At 50.3% G+C, this 26,055-nt stretch overlaps 1 pseudogene across 1 annotated transcript; it reads right to left on the bottom strand.

The window, feature by feature from the left end:
* Positions 1–5,293: 5,293 nt before the first annotated feature.
* LOC111922403 (serine/threonine-protein kinase pim-1-like) lies at positions 5,294–11,288 on the bottom strand (annotated as a pseudogene). The gene is made up of 9 exons (XR_015278308.1): positions 10,782–11,288; positions 10,598–10,648; positions 10,027–10,393; positions 9,247–9,425; positions 8,860–9,013; positions 8,465–8,630; positions 7,965–8,124; positions 7,691–7,784; positions 5,294–7,253 (listed from the first exon to the last, which is right to left on the bottom strand). The product of XR_015278308.1 is annotated as a serine/threonine-protein kinase pim-1-like (transcript).
* Between the last annotated feature and the right edge of the window lie 14,767 nt (positions 11,289–26,055).

Below are 26,055 nucleotides of genomic sequence, written 5' to 3'. Positions count from 1 at the left end.
CTGTAGCTCTGAGCAGGGGTCATCTGAAGGAAATACACAACTCTTGGGCTGGAGCTGAGCTGGCGACCTGGTGTGGCAAGCACTGGTGGCCATCATCCCCCCTGGTTTTGCTTGTCTGCTTCACTGATGGCTGAGGCCCTGGGCAGAGCACTGACAGCCTGGTCTGGCCCCTAGGGAAGGAGAAAGAGCCCCTGGAGAAGCTGTACCAGGTGGGGCTGCTGTGGGAGACACCACGGACAACCTCAAGGATGACAATGTCTTCATCCACGTGGCCAGCTGAAGATGATCAACTTTGATTCTGGAATGTCTTCTTCATAGACCATCCATGCCCAATTTGCAGGTGAGTCCACAGCCAGGGGGATGCTCCCAGATCTGGGCATGGCACAGCCTGGCCGGCACCAAAGATTCACCCCTTGGCTGGGGTGGATGCAACCAATTCTTCAGTCGGCTGCCAGTCTGCTTTTTGTCTCTGGGCAGCTGCTGAGGGGCTGGATCTGCCGTGGCTGGCTGCAGGCTGGGCACATGTCCTGCCCTCCTGCTCTGCTCCCAAAGGCAGCAGTGATGGGCAGCTTTGGGCTCAGCGCTGAGCACGGCCAGCATGGCCTGGGCACCGTGGGTGGCTGGGACAAGGGGACAGGAGCCTTGAGCTGACGGGCGGTTTCTGGTTTCTCTCTTTGCAGCCGGGCTCTGCGGATTCTGAGGCTGCTCTGGGCTCTGCCAGGGCTCTGCTGGGCTCAGCCCCAAGCATGGCTGGGCTTGCTCTGCCCTCCCATTGCTCTGACAGCTTTCCACCAGACGAGCCCGTTCCCAGCACACCGCCTGAGCTTTCTGCTTTTACAGGTGAGTGAGACTCTCCTGCAGGCCAAGCGATTGCAGTTAGGGACACGCATTCAATTGGCAAGAGCCCAGTTTCTCCACAGTCCCAGCTGAATGCCTGGATCTGCACAGGATGTTTTCTATGTCGCACTCTTCCTTTCTTTTTGGCTGGAATTGTGCAATTGCACTTTCTTCCTCCTCTAGAAGTGCCACTGCTGTGATCCTGAGGCGGTGCAGTCTGGAGCTGATGGATGAAGAAGAATTGCCCTTCTGCACTTCCAAGCCAGAGACAAAAGCTGTAAGTGGGACTTTGCATCTTTAAGAAAGCCCTGAATGTTTGAAAGGGAATGTGCAGCTCATTCACAGGGTGAGAAGGAAGGGCATCTTCTAAAGGATTTGGGGTTTGACAGAGTTTAGATTCCCAGTGCTGCTTGGAGCTGGCAGGGTGCAAAGCAATTTCTTCTCGCTTCACACCAATTTCACCACAATTTAAAATAACAATAATGGAATCAAACCCCAAAATCTTTTTAAAAAAGGTTACTGAGGCCAGTAAGCTGCATCATACCATCAGCACATGTACAAAGTAAATAACTGAGTCCTATGTTTCAAAAACCAATTACCACTTAATTCAAAGTTATTGAAGATTTTTCACTGCACACTTAGGTTCTGTTTTTATCTTTCACATTTTACAGCAGTTTTTTTTTTTCTATTTTCTCTTTTCTCCCCTTAAAGCAGAAAACATGCTGTAAAAAAGGCATGTCCTTTGCTCCTGGTTCCTGTGTGGAGCAGCTCCCTTCCTGCTGGCTGAGCTGCTCAGGTAGAGCCCGGCAGCTCCCCGCCCTGCAGGGCTGAGGCTTTTCCCCGTTGCTGGGCACAGACTGATGGAGCAGCAGTGCTGAACACGGGCACACGCAGAGGGGCCAGAGCAGCTGCCTTTGTCCACCTGGAGCTCCAAGGCCAAACTCTGAGCAGGCACGGCTGGAAGAGACTCGCAGGCTCCCTGTTGGCTCTGCTGCCCCACTTGTGCCCGGCCCAGCTCTGTGTGAGGCAGAGGGAGAACAAGGGGCAGCTCCCTCCCAGCCCCAGCCCAGGGACCCCTCCAGCCCCAGGCCTTGGGCCACTGTCAGCACCTGCTGCTCCAGCCACGGCTTCTGCTGGCACTCACAGCAACAACCAAACTTTTATAGGGGTTGCCGATGCTGTGATGTGGAATGCTTTGTCTGTTCCTGTGAAAAACACAGTGATTAAGACTGCTGCATTTTTCATGTACCACACTATCCACGAGCTGCAGGATTGGTTCAATGGCTGAAGAGGCTGTGAAAAGAGCAGTCGATAAAATGAGGAGAGATAGGAACTTGTCCTGGTGGAGAACCCATCTCCCAGATGTGCTCCATGCCCTTAACAATGGGCCCACTGGGAAATGGAAACCCCTGGGTGTGCATGGCTGCACCCAATTTGCAAACACAGCCATGGATAGTGAGACTTGGACTGCCTGGGAAATTTTTCTGGCTGTGATGGCCCCTGCCAGGGCCACCCCAGAGGCTGCAGGGCTGGACCTTCATGCACTGGAATTCATTAGGAGAAATCAGAAGTAAATGAGAGTCAACAATACTGAAACAGGAATTCACATTCCTCCTGGACACTTTGGTTTGGTAACTGCTCACTGGAGCCTTGCAAATTGTTCATGCCATGGGAGGAGGAATTGATGCAGATTATCAAGGAGAAATTAAAATAATTCTGTTAAAAATAATGAACAAGATTGGATTATTCAACCCCAGGGTAGCACAAATACTGGTATTGCAGTTTTAAAATCAACTGTAAAAAATGGACATCCACCTCCAATCAGCAGTGTTAGTGGAGATAAAAGGTTTGGATGCACCAGTCCTAATAAAGGACCCAGAGTGTGAGTGCAGAGGCCAAATGGCCCTTCTGAGCCAGCTGAAGGAACAGCTCTGGGCAAAGACAACACCATTTGCAAGCCTTGTTAGCCACAGACAGCGCTGTAAAGCTGAACAGCAAAGGACCTTGGGGGCATTATTCTGGAATTAAAAAGGTGTCATCTCCATGGACAACAGAATTATTGTTCCTAATGTGAATTAGAGTGAGGAAAAAGAATGAGTAACCTTGTCACTAAAGCACTACTGATGTCTGTAAGTTGTATCTTGAGAGTCAGCCAGAATCTTTGTTTGCCAGAAACACCTCTGGAGTTTTATCAAGGCATTAGTCATCAAAACTATTTTGAAAATTTAAAGATCCAGGTAGCCAAACTACTCAATGTAACTAATTGCTGGGTATGTGCTCAACCAATGTTGGGAGGAATGGGGTTCCCTTGGAGGGCCCACCCTGTGGGGTGGCCAGAACTCTGTCAATGGGCTCTGACTCGTAACGGAGCCGGTGCAGGGACACTTAGAGAAAACTGTGCTGTTGAACACAGGAATGCAATTATCACTTTTACAGGATTCACTGAGATCTCCCTTCAGGACAAACCAAACCCTGTTCTAGTTGGAGGACACAATGTGTAAGGATTTCTGTGCTTTACCATCACAAGCTTATTTATTCCTTTTCCTCACTCTCATTCACATTAGGAACAATAATGCTGTTGTCCATGGAGATGACACCTTTTTAATTCCAGAATAATGCCCCCAAGGTCCTTTGCTGTTCAGCTTTACAGCGCTGTCTGTAGCTAACAAGGCTTGCTGGGGTCCTTTTCCCTTTTGGCTGGAGAGGAGCCAGGTCCCAGTCCCTGAGGGGCACCCAGGCTCCTGGCTGGAATTGGTGTGGAAGTCCCTCAGTGTCACATCAGCCTTCACATGGAGCCCTGTGGATCAGAGCATTTTCCAAAGGGGCCATTGGGGCAAACAGGGAGATTTGGTCTGGCAGCATCTGTAAAACAATATCCCATCCCATGGACTCGTTCTGGCAGAGAACACTTGGCTGCAGGGACATATCCCCATTGTTCCTGCCCAGGTCTCAGGATTCAAACAGTGTTGTCTTTGCCCAGAGCTGTTCCTCCAGCTGGCTCAGGAGGGCCATTTGGACCTCTGGACCCACATTCTGGCCCAATTATTAGGACTGGTGCATCCAAGCATTTTATCTCTACAGTCAGTGCTGACTGGAGGTGGATGACCTTTCTCCACAATCATTTTTAAACTGTAATATCAATATTTGTGCTACCCTGTCATGGGGTTGAATAATCCAATCTTGTTCATTTTTTTTACAGAATTATTTTAATTTCTCCTTGATAATCTGCATCAATTCCTCTTCCCACGACATGAACCCTCTGCAAGGCCAAGCTCCAGTGAGCAGTTACCAAACCAAAGTGTCCAGGAGGAATGTGAATTCCTGTTTCAGTATTGTTAACTCTCATTTACTTCTGATTTCTCCTAATGAATTCCAGTGCATGAAGGTCCAGCCCTGCAGCCTCTGAGGTGGCCCTGGCAGGGGTCATCAGAGCCAGAACAATTTCCCAGGCAGTCCAAGTCTCACTGTCCATGGCTGTGTTTGCAAATTGGGTGCAGCCATGCACACCCAGGGGTTTCCATTTCCCAGTGGGCCCATTGTTAAGGACATGGAGCACATCTGGGAGATGGGTTCTCCACCAGGACAAGTTCCCATCTCCTCATTTTTTCAACTTCTTTTTTAACAGCCCCTTCACCTGTTCAACCAATCCTGCAGCTTGTGGATAGTCTGGTACATGAAAAACGCAGCAGTCTTAATCACTGTGTTTTTCACAGGAACAGACAAAGCATTCCACATCACAGCATAAGCAAACCCTATAAGAACAGCCAATTTCATCCCTTCCCCCTTTATTCCTTCTATACAATTTGCAAAGCATATTGTACTGACATTTGGGTCTTGGCCAGCCTTTTTTTGTAGGATATTTAGTGTTACAGTGAGCAGCCAAAGCTAACAAGTTAGTATTTTCAGCATTATTTCACACTATCAATTTTTAGATATATATATAGAAATATATATTTTTGTGTTATATTATATCATTATGTTAATTACTGTATTATATTTCATTATTATTATTATTATTATTATTATTATTATTATTATTATTATTTCACTTGCAGAAACAAACCCGAGCTCAAGACTAAAAGTTTCTTCTGGACCTTCATGTGGGAGCATTCCAAAAACACTTGTTCCTTCTTCCAATGTGCCATTAACAAAATCCATCCTCATCTTCTCAAACCCACAAGCCCTTTTCCATATGCAATTTTTGGATGCATTTTAAGACATCCGGCGCTTCAGCCTCTTTTAACCCACTGCCCCACTGTTCACATGGTGCTCTGACCTCAGCCCACTCCAGAGCCAGCAAACTCTAGGGAAGGGCTTCCCATCTGAGAATTACAGACAGGACTGATTCCTTACATTCACATTTTAAAAGTGACATTTTGTTGTGCTCTGGTCAGACTTCACCAATTTTGTTCTACCAGTGGGCAGCAGGGTCAGCCCCAGAAACACAAACACCACCTGAAGGAATCAGTGTCATTTACTGCAGCTCCAAGCAGCAAAGGATCACAAAAGGAGCAGCTCAGCAATGCACCCAATCATCACTGCCAAAGATTGCCTGCAGTGATTAACAAAGATCCAGCACCAGTTCCCCTCAGACTTTGCCATCCCCACATCCACACATCAGCTGGAGAAGCTGTCACAGCCAAGGGCTGGAGCGCCACTCCAGACACTGGGAATCCCTGCAGGGGCCTCCAGCCACAGCTGAGCCTCCAAACCTGCTGTGAGAGGGCCCAGCCCTGATAGTGCTGAACAAACAAACTGACAGCACTTCTGGTGTGGGAACATCTGGTTTCATCCTCTTCTTGGGTCCCTGCCAAAGCCTGGCCAGGCCTCAAGGAGGAACCAAGGCAGTTGACTCTAACCATACACCCCAAACAAAGCCAGATGTTGGATTTCATGGCCTTGTCTGACTTCTAAACATAGAAACCTCAATCAACGCTTCACTAACGAGTGGATACATCTATCCCACTGCTAATGACCATGCATAGTTCAGTAATGAGCAGATACACAGATAACCTTTGGCTGGAAAGTTCATCCACAGGTCACCTTTGGCTCAGGGCCTGTTGTTCAGGCCTCACTCAGGGCCTGTTGTTCAGACCTTGGCACTTCAGGGATGAGCTTTAGTGCTGGGCTTGACACTGCTGGGTGACTGGCTGGACTGGATGAGCTCAGAGGTCTTTCCCAGCAGAAAGGATTCTAAAATTCCAGGACTCCATATGCTGCATTCACCTAGGTCCATTACTTAACAGCATTACTTAGGTCCAAAAGCCCCCTCTTGCTCAGCTCTTGTGGCCTGAGGCTTCAGATCCTTCAGCTCCTGCTGCTCAGCTGCTCACACTGAAGGAGACCACTCGGAGAGAAGAATACACTTCATCCAATTCCTTCTGGAACACGGAGAGGGGACGTGTAAAAACAGGAGCATTGTTTGGTGTGGCCTCCTCTCTGCCCTCCACACCTTTCAGCGCTTTGAACCACACAAGAGCTTTCTCCAAGAGTGCAATGAAGCAGCTGCTCCTGCTCCCAGCTCTGGCTCTTCCCAGTCTCTGACCTTGCCTGGTTTTGGCCCTCTTGCTGTGCCCTCTGTTCCCCCAGGGCTCGGTGGCTGCTGCTCAGGACTGTGGCACTGGCACAGATCAAGAGGTCGAGCCCCTCCTTTCTGTGCCCTTGGAGCTGCCTGGTCACAGCAGCCTTTTCCATCTGCAAGCTCCCCATGGAGAGGGAGTCCCCAGCTCTGTTCTTGGCACAACCTGCAGGAGCCCAGGGCTACCATCTCAAGTCCCTGCTGGCACTGAGGGCTCCCAGGTGCCTCAGGCTGCTGTGACACCGCTGCACAGGGAGGGAAGAGTGCCAGGGGCTGTGCTGAAAGTCGGTTCCATCTGCTGCTGCTGCTGAGGTGGGGGGGCATTTGTCCAGCCCTGCCCCAGACTGAGGGATCAGATCCAGGCACTGCTGCTGCTCCCTCGGGACCAGCCCCACTTTGGTTGTTGCTGGCAGTGCCAGCAGAAGCCGTGGCTGGAGCAGCAGGTGCTGACAGTGGCCCAAGGCCTGGGGCTGGAGGGGTCCCTGGGCTGGGGCTGGGAGGGAGCTGCCCCTTGTTCTCCCTCTGCCTCACACAGAGCTGGGCCAGGCACAAGTGGGGCAGCAGAGCCAACAGGGAGCCTGCGAGTCTCTTCCAGCCGTGCCTGCTCAGAGTTTGGCCTTGGAGCTTCAGGTGGACAAAGGCAGCTGCTCTGGCCCCTCTGCGTGTGCCCGTGTTCAGCACTGCTGCTCCATCAGTCTGTGCCCAGCAACGGGGAAAAGCCTCTGCCCTGCAGGGCGGGGAGCTGCCGGGCTCTACCTGAGCAGCTCAGCCAGCAGGAAGGGAGCTGCTCCACACAGGAACCAGGAGCAAAGGACATGCCTTTTTTACAGCATGTTTTCTGCTTTAAGGGGAGAAAAGAGAAAATAGAAAAAAAAAAACTGCTGTAAAATGTGAAAGATAAAAACAGAACCTAAGTGTGCAGTGAAAAATCTTCAATAACTTTGAATTAAGTGGTAATTGGTTTTTGAAACATAGGACTCAGTTATTTACTTTGTACATGTGCTGATGGTATGATGCAGCTTACTGGCCTCAGTAACCTTTTTTAAAAAGATTTTGGGGTTTGATTCCATTATTGTTATTTTAAATTGTGGTGAAATTGGTGTGAAGCGAGAAGAAATTGCTTTGCACCCTGCCAGCTCCAAGCAGCACTGGGAATCTAAACTCTGTCAAACCCCAAATCCTTTAGAAGATGCCCTTCCTTCTCACCCTGTGAATGAGCTGCACATTCCCTTTCAAACATTCAGGGCTTTCTTAAAGATGCAAAGTCCCACTTACAGCTTTTGTCTCTGGCTTGGAAGTGCAGAAGGGCAATTCTTCTTCATCCATCAGCTCCAGACTGCACCGCCTCAGGATCACAGCAGTGGCACTTCTAGAGGAGGAAGAAAGTGCAATTGCACAATTCCAGCCAAAAAGAAAGGAAGAGTGCGACATAGAAAACATCCTGTGCAGATCCAGGCATTCAGCTGGGACTGTGGAGAAACTGGGCTCTTGCCAATTGAATGCGTGTCCCTAACTGCAATCGCTTGGCCTGCAGGAGAGTCTCACTCACCTGTAAAAGCAGAAAGCTCAGGCGGTGTGCTGGGAACGGGCTCGTCTGGTGGAAAGCTGTCAGAGCAATGGGAGGGCAGAGCAAGCCCAGCCATGCTTGGGGCTGAGCCCAGCAGAGCCCTGGCAGAGCCCAGAGCAGCCTCAGAATCCGCAGAGCCCGGCTGCAAAGAGAGAAACCAGAAACCGCCCGTCAGCTCAAGGCTCCTGTCCCCTTGTCCCAGCCACCCACGGTGCCCAGGCCATGCTGGCCGTGCTCAGCGCTGAGCCCAAAGCTGCCCATCACTGCTGCCTTTGGGAGCAGAGCAGGAGGGCAGGACATGTGCCCAGCCTGCAGCCAGCCACGGCAGATCCAGCCCCTCAGCAGCTGCCCAGAGACAAAAAGCAGACTGGCAGCCAACTGAAGAACTGGTTGCATCCACCCCAGCCAAGGGGTGAATCTTTGGTGCCGGCCAGGCTGTGCCATGCCCAGATCTGGGAGCATCCCCCCGGCTGTGGACTCACCTGCAAATTGGGTGTGGAGTGTGTCTTTGAAAAAGGTGCCAGAATAAAAGTTGATCATCTTCAGCTGGCCACGTGGATGAAGACATTGTCACGCTTGAGGTTGCCCTTGGTGTCTCCCACAGCAGCCCCACCTGGTACAGCTTCTCCAGGGGCTCCTTCTCCTTCCCTAGGGGCCAGACCAGTGCTCTGCCCAGGGCCCCAGCCATCAGTGAAGCAGACAAGCAAAACCAGGGGGGATGATGGCCACCAGTGCTTGCCACACCAGGTCGCCAGCTCAGCTCCAGCCCAAGAGCTGTGTATTCCCTTCTGATGACCCCTGCTGAGAGCTACAGGCAGAACAAAAACAGTCTGCTTTGCTTTACCACTGATTGCCAAGAGATGGGTGGAGTTGTTACCTGCCAGGCCCCTGGATCCAACTGTGCATGTGGATCTCTCCCATCTTCTAGGGCAAATGAACACCCTGAATCCAAGGGTCTTGGAAGAGATCTTCTAAGGATGGCCTGTCCAAGGGTTGCATGGACAAACATCTCTTAATTACATCTTGGCACTCTGAAGAGAGAAACCAGGAATCACCAGTCACTTGGAAAAGTTGACCCCTGTTCCTGTGCCCAGGCCATGCTGGGTGTGCCCAGAGCTGGGCCTAAATTTCCCCATGGATTCCCTGTTTGCAGGAGAGCAGGACATGTGTCATCTCCTCAGCAGTTGCCAGAGCAGGATGCTCATGACCCCACTGCTGTCTCCCAACCCTGGTGTTCCCTCCATGCCCAGAGATGAGGATCCACCTTGGGAGAGCCGTCGTGGGAAGAAGATCCGCCCCCAGATGATCTGCTGGCCCTTCCTGAACAGGTGCTTCCCTATGACCAGCTGGTACAGCAGGAGGCCCCCGGGGACCAGTTTGTTGCTGCCTGGCCGTGGTAACGTCGCTGGTAGAACCACTCTGGTGGGCTGTAGGACAGGGTTCCTGTGGAACACAGACAGAGCTCATCAGGGGGATGCTGCTGCTCCCAGAGCCTGGCCCCAGTATCCCTGGGCATGTGGGGGCTGCCCCAGAGGCACACGGGGTGACCTGCTGCCCTCTCGCCAGCACCTGGGACTTGTGTACAAACTCGGGCTTGCAAATGAAGTCAGTGCTGCTGGAAGAGGGCAGCAGAAGCACTGGGGAGGCCCAACCATGACCCACAAAAGGAAAATCCACCCAGTGGTAGAGAAAACCCACTCTCCTCCCTGCCTGCATGGCCTCCAAAAAACTGTTAATAAGCCAAGGCAAATGTGGGGAGCAGAGGAGTTCGAGCCCTTCCTCGCTGGCACACCAAACAGGGTCAGACACTCCCATCTCTGCTATCCCCATGAGGGATTTTGTCAGGCTGGCTGCCCCAGCCCCAGCCCAGGGCATAGTGGGTGCTGAAGGCTGTCAGCAGGGCTGGGAGCTGGCCCCCCTCACATCCCTACCCAAATCAACTTGGCTCAAACATTAATCCCATCGCAGCAGCAACAGGGGAAAGCCCTGGTCCCACACCCACACTGGGCCAAGGAGCCCAGGAGCATCCCCTGCAAGAGCTCACCTGCAAATCGGGTGTAGGCTGTGTCCTGGAGGAAGGTGCCACAGCCAAAGTCAATGAGTTTCAACTGCCCTGTGGCGAGGTCCAGCAGGATGTTTTCAGGCTTGAAATCCCTGTACAGGACCCCGCAGCTGGTGCAGTGCCGCACGGCCTCCAGCACCTGGCAGAACAGCCCCCGCTCCTCCTCCTCCGGCAGGAACCTCCGCTCTGCCAGCAAATGCGAGAGGTCCTGGCACTGCTGCGGACGCTCCAGCACCAACAGGAAGCTGTTGGGCAGCTCAGTCCACTCCAGGAGCTGAATCACTGCAGCACACCCAGAGGACACCCTGTCCATTAGCACGATTTCCAGGGGCGCACGTGTACCGTCGGGCTGCGGGAGGAGCACGGTGCCGTCAGTGGGGCTGAGCCCGTGCCAGGACTCGGGGTACCCTCAGCCAGCCCGGGATGCTCTGTGCCCTCCGCTGGCCCCACGCCCGCTCTCCCGGCAGGGCTCCCGGTGGCTCCCACCCTGCCGGGCCCCAGCTCATCCCCGCCCGGCACGCCCCGGCTTCTGCCGCTGGCCCCGCTCACTCACCAGCTCGCCCCAGCGCCGGATGCGATCCCGCGGCACGCATTTGATGGCCACCTACGAGCAAGGGGCAGCAGAAGGTTGAGCTCGATACCTGCCCGCAGCGCCCCCACCTTCTACTCCGCCCCATCCAACTCCTTCTCCTCCTTCTCCATCTCCTGCTCCGCCCGCCGCCGGCCCCGCTGCTCACCGGGGCACCGTCCGAGAGCCGAGTGGCTGCGAAGACGCTGCCGAATCCGCCGCGCCCCAGCAACGAACCCACTCGGTACCGCTCCTTCGGGCCCTTGTGCGCATTCCCTGGGGGCGAGACGCGGCCGTCAGCGCTCGGCCCGGGGCCAGGAACGGCCCCCGAGCGCTCCCCGACCTCCCCGGGCCGAGCATCCGCAGGCGTCCGCTCCTTGGAACGCGGCAGCGGCGGCTCGGGGCCAGCGGCCGCGCTGCCGAGCGGCGGAGCTCGGGCCGGGGAAGCCGCAGCGGAGGCGGCGGCAACGGCTGCACCGCCTGTGTCCTCCGCGGGCCCCGGGAGGAGCCGGGGCCAGGGCCAGGGCCGGGGCAGGGCTCGGAGCAGGCGGAGCCAAAGGGCGGCGATACCGCCCCAGCCCCAGGCACTGAGGCCCGCCCAGAAGCGCCAGCGCCAGCTCGGCCAGAGCCGGGCGGAGGGGAGGAGCGAGGCGGGACGCCCGGGGCCGGGGCCGGGGCCGGGGCCGGGGCCGGGGCCGGGGCCGGGGCCGGGGCCGGGGCCGGGGCCGGGGCCGGGGCCGGGGCCGGACCGGGGGCATGTCCCGGGCGGGCAAGGGGAGAGGGAAACTGGGAGAGGAGGGGAACACAGAGAAAGGGAGATCGGGAATGGGTGAGGGACCGCGGGAGAGAGGGTGGAACAGTGGGAGAAGGAGAGGAGAATATAAAGAGGGGCAATAATTCCGCTTCTTTCGCTCTGCTTTCTCTTTGCGCTGCTGCTGCCGCTGCTGCTGCTGCTGCTGTCGCTGCTGCCGCTGCAACTGAAGCACCGGGGCCGTTTGTCCCCGGGGCCGTTTGTCCGTTGCCCGCTCGGCCCCGCGCCGGGCCCCGCGCTCCCCGGGCAGCCCCTGAGCCTGGCCAAACTCGGGAACTTTGCCGTGTTGAGCCAAGAGCCAGAGTCTTGATTCCTGCACAGGGGCACAGCAATGCCCTTGGCTGCTGCTGTGCCTTGTCCCTGCTGAGCGTCAGACACTGTCTGAGCACATTCCCTGAATGCAGAATTTGTACCTGACCCAAGCACTGCACTTGTGTCTCCAGCATTGCTTTCCAAGAAAAACAGGGGAAGGAAAACTGGGTGTAGCTCATGGTATTTTACAGTGTCTAAAACTTGCCAAGTCTCAGATCTTAGAGGTGAGATCCATTTGCAATGAATGGGATGGAGAAACAGTGCAAGATGGAAAAGGGAAACATAAAAATAAATAGAGAAAAACATATTAATCATTTCTTTTGATTTAATTTTCATTTCTTAAAAAAAGCTGTTTCAGTTTTCCCAGAATCTTCACAGTCCTGTCTTTTCTTTCCAAAAACCTGTCCTGGAGAACAAGGTGCAGCTCCTGTCTCAAGATGTGCCCCCAGCTGCAGCTTCTCTTGGCTTCCCACACTGTGCGTGCAGCACAACTCTTGCAGCAAAGCAGGACAAATTATCTGAAGAACTTGACAACTTGTTCTTGCTTTTCCTTGTGGACAGGAGAGTTGTGCCATTGCTAAGGTTTTCATTGTTACTCTTCTACCCGAAGAAAACATGATGAGCTGCCAGGAATTGTTAGGGAATACAAGCCTGGCTGAATGTGGAGAAAGAATCTCCAGAGCCTGCAGCCAGCAGTGGAGAGCTCATCATTCCAATAGCCCCATGGACACCTTGAAAGTGATCTGGAACATGAAAATGGGCTGACAGAGGGAGTTTGTTTGTGTGTTCAGTGTAGATGATTCTACATCTCTTGCACTGGTACAAATCAAGAGCACAATCAGTTGTTGATAAGTACCAGAACATGATAAGCTGGACCTCTCAGTAGATGACAGAATGTGAAAAATACAAATGGAGGGAATGACTTGGTGGACTTTGTCAGTTATAAGGGTCATTTTTTCCTAATATTTCCCAATTCATTCCCTTTGCTTTTGTCCTTTCTGGCAAGGCTATTTGCATGGCAGATTGCCCAGGAAATGAGAACCTGGAGCTTGTGGAAGTGCCTGAAAGGTGCCCTGTTCCTCTGCAGGGACACTCAGGCTGAAACAGGAGCCTGAGGCCTCTCTTGAGAAGCCTCCTCGGAGCTGGAATTTGTGCCATGCCAGGAGAGGAGGAGGGGGAGGACGATGGGAGCTGTGTGTGAGGAGCAGGAGGTTTGGGCCGCAGGACATTCCGTCTGTGCCGCTGCCCCGCAATGGGCGGCCGTGCCCGGGGCTCTGGGCCTGCCCCACGTGCACTGAGCTCCCGACACTGCGGGAGCTGCCCGGGCTGGGCTCAGGTTCCCACTGGGACTGGGCAGCAGGCTGGGCTCCAGCTGGGATCAGCAGCAGCTGGAAATACCTCTGGGAATCTCCACTTTCTGCTGCTGCTTGGAAGAAATAATGAAGCGAGAAGTTGTGTTTTTTCATTCTCCTACTGGATTTTTTCATTTTATTTGGCACTGCAGGGGCAATTTCTGTGATGGCCTCTGTCACTTGATTCTATTTCAGTAGCAGCAGCAGCAACAGGGCTGTATTTGAGCACTGCAAATGTCAGCTGTGTGGCTTTCATTCCCCTCAACTTAGTGCTCAGGGACTTGAGAGCATTTCAAGATCTGCTACTCATGATGCCTGCGACAAAAATCCTGAGTTCCCCATCACAAAAGGACAGTGGGTAGCACTGATTGAAAGAGGCAATTGAAGTTCTGCAGATAAAATTCAGGTGGCAAGCAGAAGAGGGGCAAGAGCAGCCAGGATCTACAATTGCCAAGGCCAAGGCACCAACAGCCTCCTGCTGTCACCTCAGGGTGAGTAAAACAGAGCTGAAAACAGCGCTGGAACCCGATCCTTTCTTCCTCTGAGGGCAGCAGAGGCGGGCCCTGAGGAAGCCTGAGGGCTGTTTGTGGGGGATTGTTGCTGTAGTCCAGAATTGCCCTGGCAAAAGCCCTGGGGAGCCGAGGCAGGAGCAGGTGGGAAGGGCCGGCGCTGCTGCTGCTCGTGGCCGGGAGCCCCGGCCGGGCCGGGCCTGTGCCCGCTGCGCTGCGGCTGCTGCTGCTGCCAGAGCCGGGCGGGACTCGGGGACAGGGAATGGACACGGGGGGACAGCAAAGGCCTTGGGGGCTGCAGGGATGTTGGTGCTCGGGCCAGCGCCAGCACAGAGCTTCAGCCCGCAATGAAGCCCGAGGGAAACGCTGGCGAAAGGCTCCATTCAGCCTTTCTTTACTCGGAGCTGTGAAGGGACCGAAATAAAAGGAGAACAAGCAGGGCCCGACCCCTTCTCCTTTGGGAGGAGCCCCGCGCCTGGGGCTGTGAGGGGCCGTGAGGGGCTGTGAGGGGAAATGAAGGGCTGTGAGGGGCTATGAGAGGTTCTACAGGGCCATGAGAAGTTCCATGGAGCCGTGAGGGGCTGTGAGGGGCCATGAGGAGCCTCAGCCCTGGCAGGAGGGGGTCCCACCATGTCCCCAGGGCAGGGCAGCCGTGAGGGGCTGTGAGTGCAGACGTGGCAGCAGAGCCGGCTTGGGGCAGCTCTGGGAGGGGATGAGACCCTTCCCCAGCTCCAAACCACACCAGACCCACCATTAACAGGATTTTCTGTCTTTAGAATGCACTGGCAACTTGGAGTTGAGTGTACAGTTTAATTGTGGTGGGAAAAGCAAGAGAATTTTCCCAGTGTGTGATATCCAGCCATTCTTATTAATGTTGAAGATTTAAAAGTCTAAAAATGAAAGGGTATACTATTAAATAATAATAAGAACAAGAAATAAAGCCCCAAATCCCAGCACCCAGCTCAGTAACATGATTTTGTTTGTAGTAAGAGATTTGTGATAAATAAATAAATGAAAGAGATTTCATTTGTAATTCAGACTTCTTTCATTTTTTTCCAAGGTTCTGGTCCCTTTCCTCCAGGGACATTTCCTTTACTCACCCACTTTCTAATAGTTAGAAGGGAGATAAGTGTGCCAGAAAAGGCAACAGCTCCTGTTTCAAAGGGAAGCAGCCACCACTCCAGGAAACCTGAATTGCCCCCAGGCACATGTGTGCACTTGAAGGGTGAGCAGGTGTTGGGGACAGAGATCTCAAACTCCTTCTAAGGCTGTGAGAAACCCACAAGTGGCAAATTATCATTGTGGGTCAACTCCTGCTGAAATTCCATTCCCCCACACCCTCCAAATGGGCAGGCAGGGCTGGGCTCTGGCAGGGTTCAGTTTTGAGTGCCTTGTGTTGCCTGGCAGGGAAGTGATCCTATCAACTCTGGTACTGATGGATTGTGGTAGGACTGATGCAGGAGGAGGGGGAATCTCAGCAGACAGGAAAGTCTCTTCTCCTTTCTCCCTGCAGAACCCCCTCCCCAAAGAGAAATGCCTGTGCTGGGTTTCCATGGGACCCCTTCCCTCAGCCCAGTGTCTGACCCACTGTGTGCTCTGCAGGAGCCAAAGCCAGAGCAGTCCCAATATCAGTCACCACACGGTCCCCACACAGCAGGAGAAAGCACTGCTTGCAGTGGGGCTGCTGATCTGTGACCCATCCTGGTTCCATCCACCCACTCCTCTCAGGCACAGACACCAGAAGGATCCCAGGAAAGCCACAGTGCTCTACCAGATGCCAGGAGCACTCCCTGCTGTGGTCTCAGGGATGCTGGGTGACCTGGTTGATGAGCATCTCTGGCTGGTGATGGAATGTGTGGATGGAGGCCCTTGACAGGAGGTTGTTTGAGCCACATGTGGGGCTGAAGGAGAGATGGCAGCTGTCAGTCGGGAGGGCAGGGACCCCGCTTGTGAGTCCATTGCCTTGGACACCCTCAGCCACAGGATGTCCAAGAAGTCACACAAGGCTTTGGCACCCTCATCCTTCTTTTCCCCCAAGTTCCTGCTTTCTGTACATTTACAGCAGAGAACCTTGTTTGTTTTTAGAACTAGAACAAAGATCCCAGAGGGAACAAGCCTTGCTGGTTTTAATCAGAAGCATCAGTGAACAGAAGTTGTGTTTCCTTTTCTTTGGTCACATCTTTGTTCCTTCTGAGTGTCCAGGCTGGGCTGGGGGGGTGTCCTCATTTGCTGCATTTTCTGAGTTCCTCTTGGATCCTTAGGAGGGCAAGAGGTTGTGCCCTCTGAGGATCCTTTGTGCTCCTTGGTGACCCAGGAGAACCTTCCAGGAGGTTTTTGGGTGAGCTGCTGTTGTGATGTCACAGGAATGTTGCCGTGTCCTTGTGGTGTTCCCGTTGCTGTGGGGCACAGAGGCCTCAGTGTCAGAGCGGCTCTGGGTGCCTGCTCATTGCCTGAGGATCCTCCTGGCTGAGGCATTCTCAGCAGCCAGCCCAGCCCCTGACGAGTGTCCTTCTGTCCTTGCAGGGGGACAGACAGTCTGCAGACGTGTGCAGCACAGCCAGAATGATCCAGCAAGTGGTTGCTGCAGTTTTCACTCTGGACTGGGGCTTCTTATGGGTATTTTTTAACCCACTCGTCCCCTAAGTCGAGGATTTCCCCAGGTGCACCATATGTGCCTTTGGGATTGCTGTGGGCTTTCTGTTCTTCCTTTGGAACAGAGGTAATTTTCAAAGAAAATTGCCATTAAATGCTGTTATGAATTCACTCAAGAGAGTGATATGGTTCAATCAGAGAATAGTTTTATTAATTACAGCAAGCAAGCAATAAGCAATAGATCAGCGCTGGGCGACGGGAGCAGGAGAGTTCCCGCTCCGCGAAACTGCCGCGCCGCTGGTTTCCGTATTCCCCCTTTTTAACCCGGCTTCCAGGTTACGTGTCCTTTCTCAGGCGTCTCTGTGCATGTATGTCCGGTTGCTAGGGGGTCTTTTTCTACCTTCTGGTGGTCGCGGGATGAAGATCATAGGTCTTCCTCAGTCTTATCCTTTTGACCTTTCTTCACTGTTTTCTGTTAAGGCTTATCTTTGGTGACTTTCTGGAATTCAAGAAAGCTCGCAAGGCCGTTAGTGATTTATGCAAGCGTCAGTAGCAACCTTCAACCTCATCCTGATTCCACAAAGCATAGTTTTGCAAAGCATCGTATCTACCTGTTTAGGCGAACAAAAGGGTCTCTGCTTATCACAAATGCCATATGTTTGTGAGATCTCCTGCCAATAACTTCTTAAAAAAGGGGTTTGTTTCTAGCCAGCAGGGTGTGCACAGCATTTGGAATGGAGCTTGGGGGGGTTCTGTTCCCCAAGAGGACAGACTGTGGCAGCGGACCCTGGCACTCCCTCCGTTTGCTGGTCCAGCCAAAAAACAGGACAAAGCCTAATATTTTGTGCTGTTCTCTTGCATCCAAAAGGACTGTGGCTCCAGGAGGGAAGTTGTGAAAGGAAAATGCTCTCTTGGTATTGACTTGTTGTGTGGGAGTTCCCAGCACAGGCAGCTTTTTCTTTTATCAGCGTCTGGTTCAGGTGAAGGTCACCTCACACATGGATACTGCAAAGCTCCTTCTTCAGTGAGTGGGAAAGGAACCTTGCCTCGATCTTCTCGAGTGTGGCCTGGCTGGCTCAGTGATGAGTTTTCTCTTCACTTGAGTTTCGAGCCAGCATATGTTTGTGGGGTTCACTGATTTTCTTCAAGAATTCAAGTCTATAGAGCGAGTAAAGAAATCAGGGGGGGACTCTTTCTGGTTTGCATTCCACAGTTTATTTCTGTGAAGGGGAATCCAAAGGACGAGAGACCAAGGATTTGGGGTCTGGGGGGTGTCTTTTAACAGGGTTTCTCGGAGGGAGGGAACATCAGAGAAAGAACCAATTATTTTTCTCAGTTAGTACATCTTACAAGCTTTCTACAAATCAAGGTTACACACACCAAGATTAGAAATAGCAGACACCAACTTCTTCAAATGCCCACAAAGGTGTAGGAGTATTCTTCACAGAGGGGCAGAGGGGGAGAGGGGGGGAGGCTGGTTTCCTGGCAATACAGGGGGGAAAGAAAGGGAAGGGAAGCATACCCTCCCAGCTTCCATAGCTCAGAGGCATTCTGGGACAGGAAAAACAAAGTTACAAACTTCCGTGTTGGAAAGAAGGGTCTCCTGGGCTAAAGAAACTTCAAGCATCTGGAAATGCCAGCAGGGTCCTCTCTTTACTCTTTATCCGGCCTCTCGCCGTGGGGCTGAGGAGAGAAACTTCAGTAACCGTGGGAACTTGACGCCAGGTAAACAGTTAGGAGAAAGAGAAGCTGGGGGGAAAATCACAACTAAAAGAGGGGAAAAGATATATTTCAAGCTATCAACTACAATAGAACCTGTGGTGTTCAGAGATCCCAGTTGCTCCCTTTCAACACCAATGTGAGCCCAGTAAGCTCCAGTATGATCCTTGTCACATGCCAGCACTCCCAGGATGGTCCCAGTTGCCTCTGGCTAGATCAACCCAGTCAGTCCCAGTGTTATAAATGCAAAGGCAATTTCGGATTATATAAAAGAGAAAATTTATTATCAAACAATAATAAATTCGAACAACGAGAAAAAACCACAATAAAATAAGCAGCGCAGCGCTGGGTGGACAGGGTCTATACGCAAGGTATAGGTGCCCCCAAATCCACACCTGAGAGTCCCTTGGCCTGGGTTTTTATAGGAAGTTTGTGTCCCGAGGCCAAATTCCAAGCAGGCACCCTTTGTTAAGAGGTTCTTGATTGTTTGAAGAATAGATTTCCTGGCACTGGAGAATAGGGTCAATAGACGTTGGGCAGAGGCTCCTCATATGTAAAGAGGTCCAGGATGTCTTTTTGATATCATTTTGGTCCGGGCCATTAGGGTGGAGTGGTGGCACCCATCCTGGAGCCGATGGCTATCTCGGCTGTCTCCTCTTCCTTTGTCTAGTTTTTCCATTTCTCCAGCACAGGTGGGCAGGGCGGAGATGCTCGGGCTCGGCGATATCTCGTCGGGCCCGTTCCTTTGTTCGTTCGATGGCCCTTGTCCTGTCTTATTCTTTCGGGGCTGATGTGCCTGCTTGCGATTGTTATCTGGGTACTTGGCTGCAATCTGTTGCCTCTCGGAGGAGAATCACGACCAGATCCGGAGAAGGACTTATTCCCATCATATGTTATATTTTTATGACATCGCAATCACATATATATTTTAATTATACCTTTACGAATTTTTACTCATAGATTAATTTATTACAGTCCCCCGCCTAATAATTTATCACATTAAAAATTCGTATTTTATTAAACTGTTACTGTAGGAGGAATATTTTACATTTCTCCTAATCTATTTAATTTTCTTCCCAATCTGTTAACGAATCCTATTATTTTCTTGAGACAACATATGTTCATTTTCAACCTTTTCCAAGGCCTTAAGTGCATTTTTATTTTCCCTCTCCTCTTCTAACTTCATTAGTTTAGAAAGAGGGGCTGTTTTCCCTTGTGCTTTTTCCGGGTCTATTGGGAGGGCGGCAATTTGCATTCCTTGTACTACAGAATGTATCAATCTGATCAGACAAGGAATTAAACAAGGTGGAAAAACGATTCCGGCAACCGAACACCCTATAAAGAACACTAGTTTCTTCCACCAAGCCCCCTGTCCAAATATTTGCTCCCACCAGGAGGCTTGTAAAATGGAATTCCATTTCTGGACCGGCACATGTGCCACCTTTTTTATTTCAGCCGCTAGTCCCTTTATAGTTTCTCTGTAATCATCTATTTCCATGCAACACTCGGATTCATTGTATCTTCCACACACTCCTCCCTCCTCGGCTAGCAAATAGTCGAGAGCTAATCTATTCTGATATACAAAGGCTCTCATCTGCGAATGTTGTTTTGCTAGGAGTCCTAGGGCTTCTGAAGTGTGGTTTGAGACTACTTCTACTACAGCCTGCAACCTAATAAGCCGATTGAGGTGATAAATGGGGGTTCGGTAACCCCAACTGCCGTCATTTGCCCAGGTGGTGGGCCCATAATATTGAATGATCCTCTCGGCAGGCCATTCCTCCTCTTTCCACTTATGATTGCCTCCTGCCATCGGTAGTTCTCGCTTTAAGTCCCTCTTTTGTCATGCTAACGTTTCAAAGAGGGGAGCACCTAAAGACTTACTTTCGTCTTTAGGTAACGTGAAGAAAAAGGGCCGAATTATCCCAAGTGTGCAGGATCCTTTCCATTTCCTTGGTAATTCACTGTATGCCTTTTTCCCGCATATCCAGTAAATTCCGTCCGGTGCCTCCCAACCTTGGTTTGTTTTTGCCGGATCCTCCCAATATTCCCTCAGACCTTTGAATGCATGGAAGGGATTGGCCCCAGGATTTTTATTCCAACAGAGTCCAATTATGTCTACCCATTCGCAGTTATTCTCCCGAGAGTGGCTCCAATAACCCTCGGGTGGTTCTGGTTGCCAGACCTTTGTTTTGCTATCTGAATTTACCGTGAGAGTATTCACACACGGGGTGTACCCTACCAAATCGGTAAATTCTGTCCCTTCCCGACTAATGCAGAAAGTTCCAATTATTCTTTTATCAATTACCCATCCCTCGGGTCTCCGAGTAGTTCTGGATAATTTTAGTCCTGTCCATTTTAGCAATTGTTCTGGGGTTATTTCCTCTCCCTTCCATGGCCATCTTTCGGCCGATTTTAAACCACCACATATCCAACAGTTAGATAGACCTAATTCGGTGGCAATTTCTTGCATCAGATCTATAAATAGGTTCTGGTTGGGGCTGGGCAACCCCCAATTATCATATTGTTTTTCCAATTGTTCATACTGCTCACTGAGAGAGCTTAGCCTCTCTTGTTCTAATCTCTTTTTCTTATTTTCCATTTCTCGCCTTTTTAGCTCCAGTGTTAGCTGTTTTATTTTACTTTCAGGGTCTAACCCTTCCTCATCTTTAGAAAAACAGAATACCTGGTCGAACTGTAAACATACTCGATCATCATTGCTTTTTAACAAATCTAATATTATAGGTTCGTTATTAAAAGAAGTTTTCATTTCGTGTTTTAAATTTTTCCCTTCCCAATACATTTTTCCCCCAATAGTACACGGTTTTAAGTTTGCTCTATTGTAGCAAAGAGGGTTGACTTGAAAATAAGCTATAAAAGTTGATTGCCTCTTCCCCCCAATCCAGACAGTTTTGTTACACTGTCCGCAGACCGAAATTGGAGGGACTCCCCTTATCTCTCTTTTGTTTCGGAGGTGGGTCGTTTGAATCTTTTGTTCTTTCGAGGTCCGTAATTGCTTTTCCATGATACTTGCTCCTGGGTTGGAGCACCAAACCTTTCCCTTTAATTTACACAGATTCAATTGGGAATCATTCGACCAGCATACTCCTGCGTGCAGTTCCGGAGGACAGTCGATCAATCGCTCGATTCCTGTGGCAGTCTGGCACTGCTCACACTTCCCCAGAGGACTCTCCCCCGGAGGCGCCTCGGGACTCGTTCCCTCGGCCAAGCACATGGCTAGGTTCAGGATCATCAGGATTCCCCACCATTGCATCCCTCTGCCATGCCCTTCGCCCGTATAGGAACATACGGCGGGGATAACCATCTTCTCGGCAGCAGGGACTGTCTTCAGGGGCCCTTGAAGTCCTGATGGCGTACCTTCTCTTAAAGGTAGCCCACCGAGATGCTTTGATCAGGTCAATCCTACACGGTACTTTTACTGTCCGGCGGCACTCGATCACTAGAGGTTCCACTTTGCAGTCGAGTTTCCCTCTCAGCCCTTTTTGGAAAAATTGAAACCACTCAGGAGAGTCTAGTTCCAACAAGCCCGCCCGGGTAGCAAGTATCAGGAAACGATTGGTCTGATCTAATTCCTTTTCTAGGCACTGGTTACACAGACCCCTAGGTTGGTTCCCTCCTAAGCAATGAGTCACCCAAATTTGCTTACAATAAGCACACTCAAAGTCTACAAATGGAAAACAGTAACAATCGGAATTTATACAACTTATCTGTCCTTCGCTGGTCATTTGTGGTGACGCCGAAACTTGATTTTCAATTCTCCCGAAGGGGTAGTGACCTTCCACTCAGAAGAATTGTAATCCGTGACCTTTTTTGCCCGAGAAGAGTGTGTCCACCCCTTCTCGGCAGTTCGAATTGCGGTATCTGTAGTCAGAAGGATGAGAAATGGACCTTCCCAATGAGGACTGAGGGGGAGCTCCTTCCACACCTTGATCAGTACTTTATCTCCCGGTCGAATCTGATGGATTGGAAATCCCAATGTTGTGCTTTGGGGAATCAATCCTCTTCTTCTTAACTCCTGTAAGTTTTTATTAATAGAAATAAGATACGGTTGGATTCGCACATCCTCTACTTGAGGATGGGCTACCGGCATTCCATGCTTATATGGCATTCCATATAGCATTTCAAAGGGGGATAATCCTGTTCCAGAATGTGGCATGGTTCTGATATTCAGCAATGCCAGGGGAAGACATTTGATCCAGGACATCTTTGTTTCAATCATCAGTTTAGATAACTGTGATTTCAATGTCTGATTCATTCTTTCCACTTGCCCCGAACTCTGAGGATGCCAGGGGGTGTGATATTGCCATCTTATTCCTAATGCTTCTGATAATTGTTTGATGACTTTTGAAGTAAAATGCGTGCCTTGATCTGAATCAATATGGTCCACTATTCCATATCTGGGAATTATTTCTTCTAATAAAATTTTTGACACTGTTTGGGCGGTAGCCTTTGCTCTGGGAAAAGCCTCTACCCAATGTGTTAATTTATCTACAATTACCAGCACATATTTATTCCTACCAATTTTTGGTAGTTCCGTGAAATCTACTTGGATTCTTTCAAACGGCCGGTATGAGAGCGGCCGGCTTCCCCAAGTTGATTGTTTAAAATTTGCCCGATTCACCTTCTGACATATCACACACCCCTGTACCTCTTGCTTGGCAAGTTCGAAGATTCCTTTGCATCCAAAAAACTTTAAGAATTGTTCTGCCAATGCCCTGGTTCCCCAATGTGTTTGTTCGTGTAACCTTCTGAGTATTCCCTTAGCTATTCCCTTTGGGATTAACTCTCTCCCGTCCGGTAACCACCATTTACCTTTTTCGAGGTAGCCTCCTACCCTTTTGAATTCCTCCAGCTCCTTTTCCGAGGGGAGCATGGAAACCTCTGGTGATTCCTTTGGGACTATCTCAGGAATACTCACTGTTAACAAAGCCGCTCGTTTTGCTTCTTTGTCTGCCCAATTGTTCCCCCTTGTGTGGAATCGCCACCCAGTTTGGTGTCCTTTCACGTGAACAACCGATATCTCTTGTGGCTCTCTGACTGCTTCCAAAATTTGCCTGATTATTTCTCCGTGTATTAACCCCTTCCCTTTTGTGTTAATCAAACCCCTTTCTTCCCATATTTTTCCAAAAGTATGAACCACTCCAAATGCATACCTTGAATCCGTGTAAATGGTCCCCCTTTTTTCCTTTAAACCCTGAAGAGCTCTTAGGAGAGCATACAGCTCACACGCCTGTGCAGACCAGCTTGCCTGCAGGGGGCCTGATTCTATAGTTTGCCCTGTCGTGCCGTTTATGATGGCATATCCTGATTTTCGCTTTCCTTCAACTACCCTTGAGGAGCCGTCAATGAACCATTTCTCCCCTCCTTCCAGTTCCTGATCCTGCAAGTCTGGTCTTACCTTGGTTTGCAGTTCTACTATCTCAATACAATTATGAATTAGCTTTCCTGTTGGTTCCCCAAACAAAAACTGCGCGGGATTCTGTGCAGTAGTTGTTTTTAGTTCCAGACCCGGTGAACTGATTAACATTGCTTCATATTTCAGAAGCCTTGAATCGGTTAACCATTTTTCCGCTTTCTGTTGTAAGATATTTCTTACATCGTGTGGAGTGTAAACTACCAAGGGGGCTCCAAAAGTTATCTTTTTCGCTTCCCCAACCAACAGAGCTACTGCCACAATTGCTTGCAGGCAAGTAGGCCAGCCCCGACTAACTGGATCTAGGATTTTTGACAAAAATCCTATGGGCTTTTTCTTTTCTGCCCATTCCTGGGTCAAAACTCCTTGTGCTGCTTGTCCACTCAAGTTCACAAACAACTGGAACTCTTTATTAGTATCTGGCAAAGTTAATACTGGGGTAGTTATGAAAGCATTCTTTAATTCTTGAAATTTAACTTCATCCTGCACCGTCCATTTCAATCTATCAGTGTTTAACCTTTCATACAGAAATTTTACCTTTTCACTAAATCCTTCAATCCATTGTCTGCAATATCCCAGGAGCCCCAAAAATTGTCTTATCTGTCTTTTTGTTTTTGGGGCAGGGAGTGCAAGAATCCCTGACACTCTCTCAGGGTCTAATTTCTTTTTCCCTTGAGATATCCAATGACCAAGGTATTTTACTTCGGGCTCTGTGAATTGCAATTTGGATTTAGATACTTTTAACCCCTTCTGTCCCAAGAAATTCAGTAAAGAAATCGTGCTTTTCTTCACCTTTTCTTCCGTCGTTCCGGCAATTAACAAGTTATCTACATATTGTAACAATTTTGTCCCCTCCTCTGGAATGAATTGGGTGAGTAGTTGTTCCAGAGCCTGTCCGAACAGATTTGGGGATTCTACAAACCCCTGCGGGAGGACCGTCCACCTCAGCTGTTGCTTTCGGTTTGTATCCGGGTCCTCCCACCGAAAGGCGAAGAAATTTCTACTCCTTTCATCCAGAGGACAGGTCCAGAAGGCGTCTTTTAAATCAATTACACTATACCATACATCCTCAGGTGAGAGTCTGTTTAGCAAAGTATAAGGATTCGCCACTACCGGGAATCTGGTTCGGGTCCTAGCATTTACTGCTCTAAGATCCTGGACCAATCGGAAGCTCCCATCCGCTTTCTTTACTGACAGGATGGGGGTGTTATGTTGGGACATACAGGGTTCGAGAGTACCTCCTCTGAGAAGGTCATCAATTACTACTTTCAGACCCCTTCTCCCTTCTATCGGGATTGGGTATTGTTTGACCCTTATTGGTTCTTTGGGATTCTCTATTTCAATTTTAATGGGGGTAATATTCAGCTTTCCCACCTCCCCTTTAGAGTGCCACACTTTGGGGTCGATTTCCCTTTCATCTTTTGGGGTTAACTTGAATATCTTTATTACCAATTCAGAATTTCTTACAGCAATATTTATACCTAGTGCAATAATCATATCTCTCCCTAATAAATTATAATCAGCTTCTTCTACTAGTAGCAAGTTTCCCAAACATACCTTATTGTGTGATTCAATTTCTACATCTTTTATTACCGAGACTTTGAAGGGATCTCCCTTAGCACCAATTACGACAACTTTTTCTTTGCTTGCCACACATCCCTTTGGTAACCTTTGCAAGGTGCTTCTTTCAGCACCCGTATCAACCAGGAAGTTTCTTTCCTGGCGGTGGGGACCCACTTTCAACTTTATCAAGGGCTCCTTTGCTGTTTCTGTCCCCATGTGAAAAAGCCCAAGACATCCCTAATCCTCTTGAAATACCTTTTCATCTTTCAATTTCTGCCTGCAGTCCCTCTGGATATGCCCTACCTTTTTGCAGTAGTAGCATTCCGGAAGATCCTTCCGGAGAGTGGGACCGCCTTGATAAAACCTCTTTTGCCTTTTCGGTACAGTTTTAAACTTACCGCTTATCTGATCTTTCTTTTGTACTTCCTTTACTGCAGCCACCAATATTTTAGCCTGGTGTTTCTGCTTTTCATCCTCTCTCCTCATGTAAATCTTTTGAGCTTCTCTTAAAAGCTCTTGGAGGCTTTTCTCCTGCCACCCATCTATCTTTTCCAATTTCCGCCTGATATCTTCCCATGATTTTGCCACAAATTGGGTTTTAAGCAGGACTTCCCCCACCGGAGAGCTAGGGTCAGTTCCAGAGTAGATCTGCAAACTTAACCGCAACCTCTCTAACCATTCGGTAGGTGTCTCCTCCTTCCCCTGGCATTCCCTAAATGCTTTACTAATATTCTGCCCGCAGGGTACTGCCTCTCGTATTCCTTGCACGATTAGATTTCTCAGATCAGTCATGCTTCTCCTACCTTCCTCCGTCTGGGCATTCCAACTCGGGCTCATACTGGGCCACTTCTGGTCACCTGGTGTCCCCTGTGGGTTACGCCGTTCCCAGTCTCTGATACCTGCCTGTTTAATCATTTCTCTTTCTTCTTGACTAAACAGTGATCTCAGGATGGCCATGAGATCTTCCTATGTATATATGCTACTTCCCAAGAATTCATCCAGCCTCTCAGCCACCCCAAACGGATCATCTAACAATCGCCCCATTTCCTTTTTAAACGCCCGCACATCCCCTGAATTGAGGGGAACATTTACAAATCCGATAACTCCTGAGGCTGTTGGTACCTCTCTGAGAGGGAACATATGGTGTCCATTCC

The sequence above is a fragment of the Cyanistes caeruleus genome, chromosome 20, assembly GCF_971803275.1.
Source record: "Cyanistes caeruleus chromosome 20, bCyaCae1.hap1.1, whole genome shotgun sequence".
NCBI classification, from domain to species: Eukaryota; Metazoa; Chordata; class Aves; order Passeriformes; family Paridae; genus Cyanistes; species Cyanistes caeruleus.
This window is presented reverse-complemented; position numbering and strand designations above follow the sequence as displayed.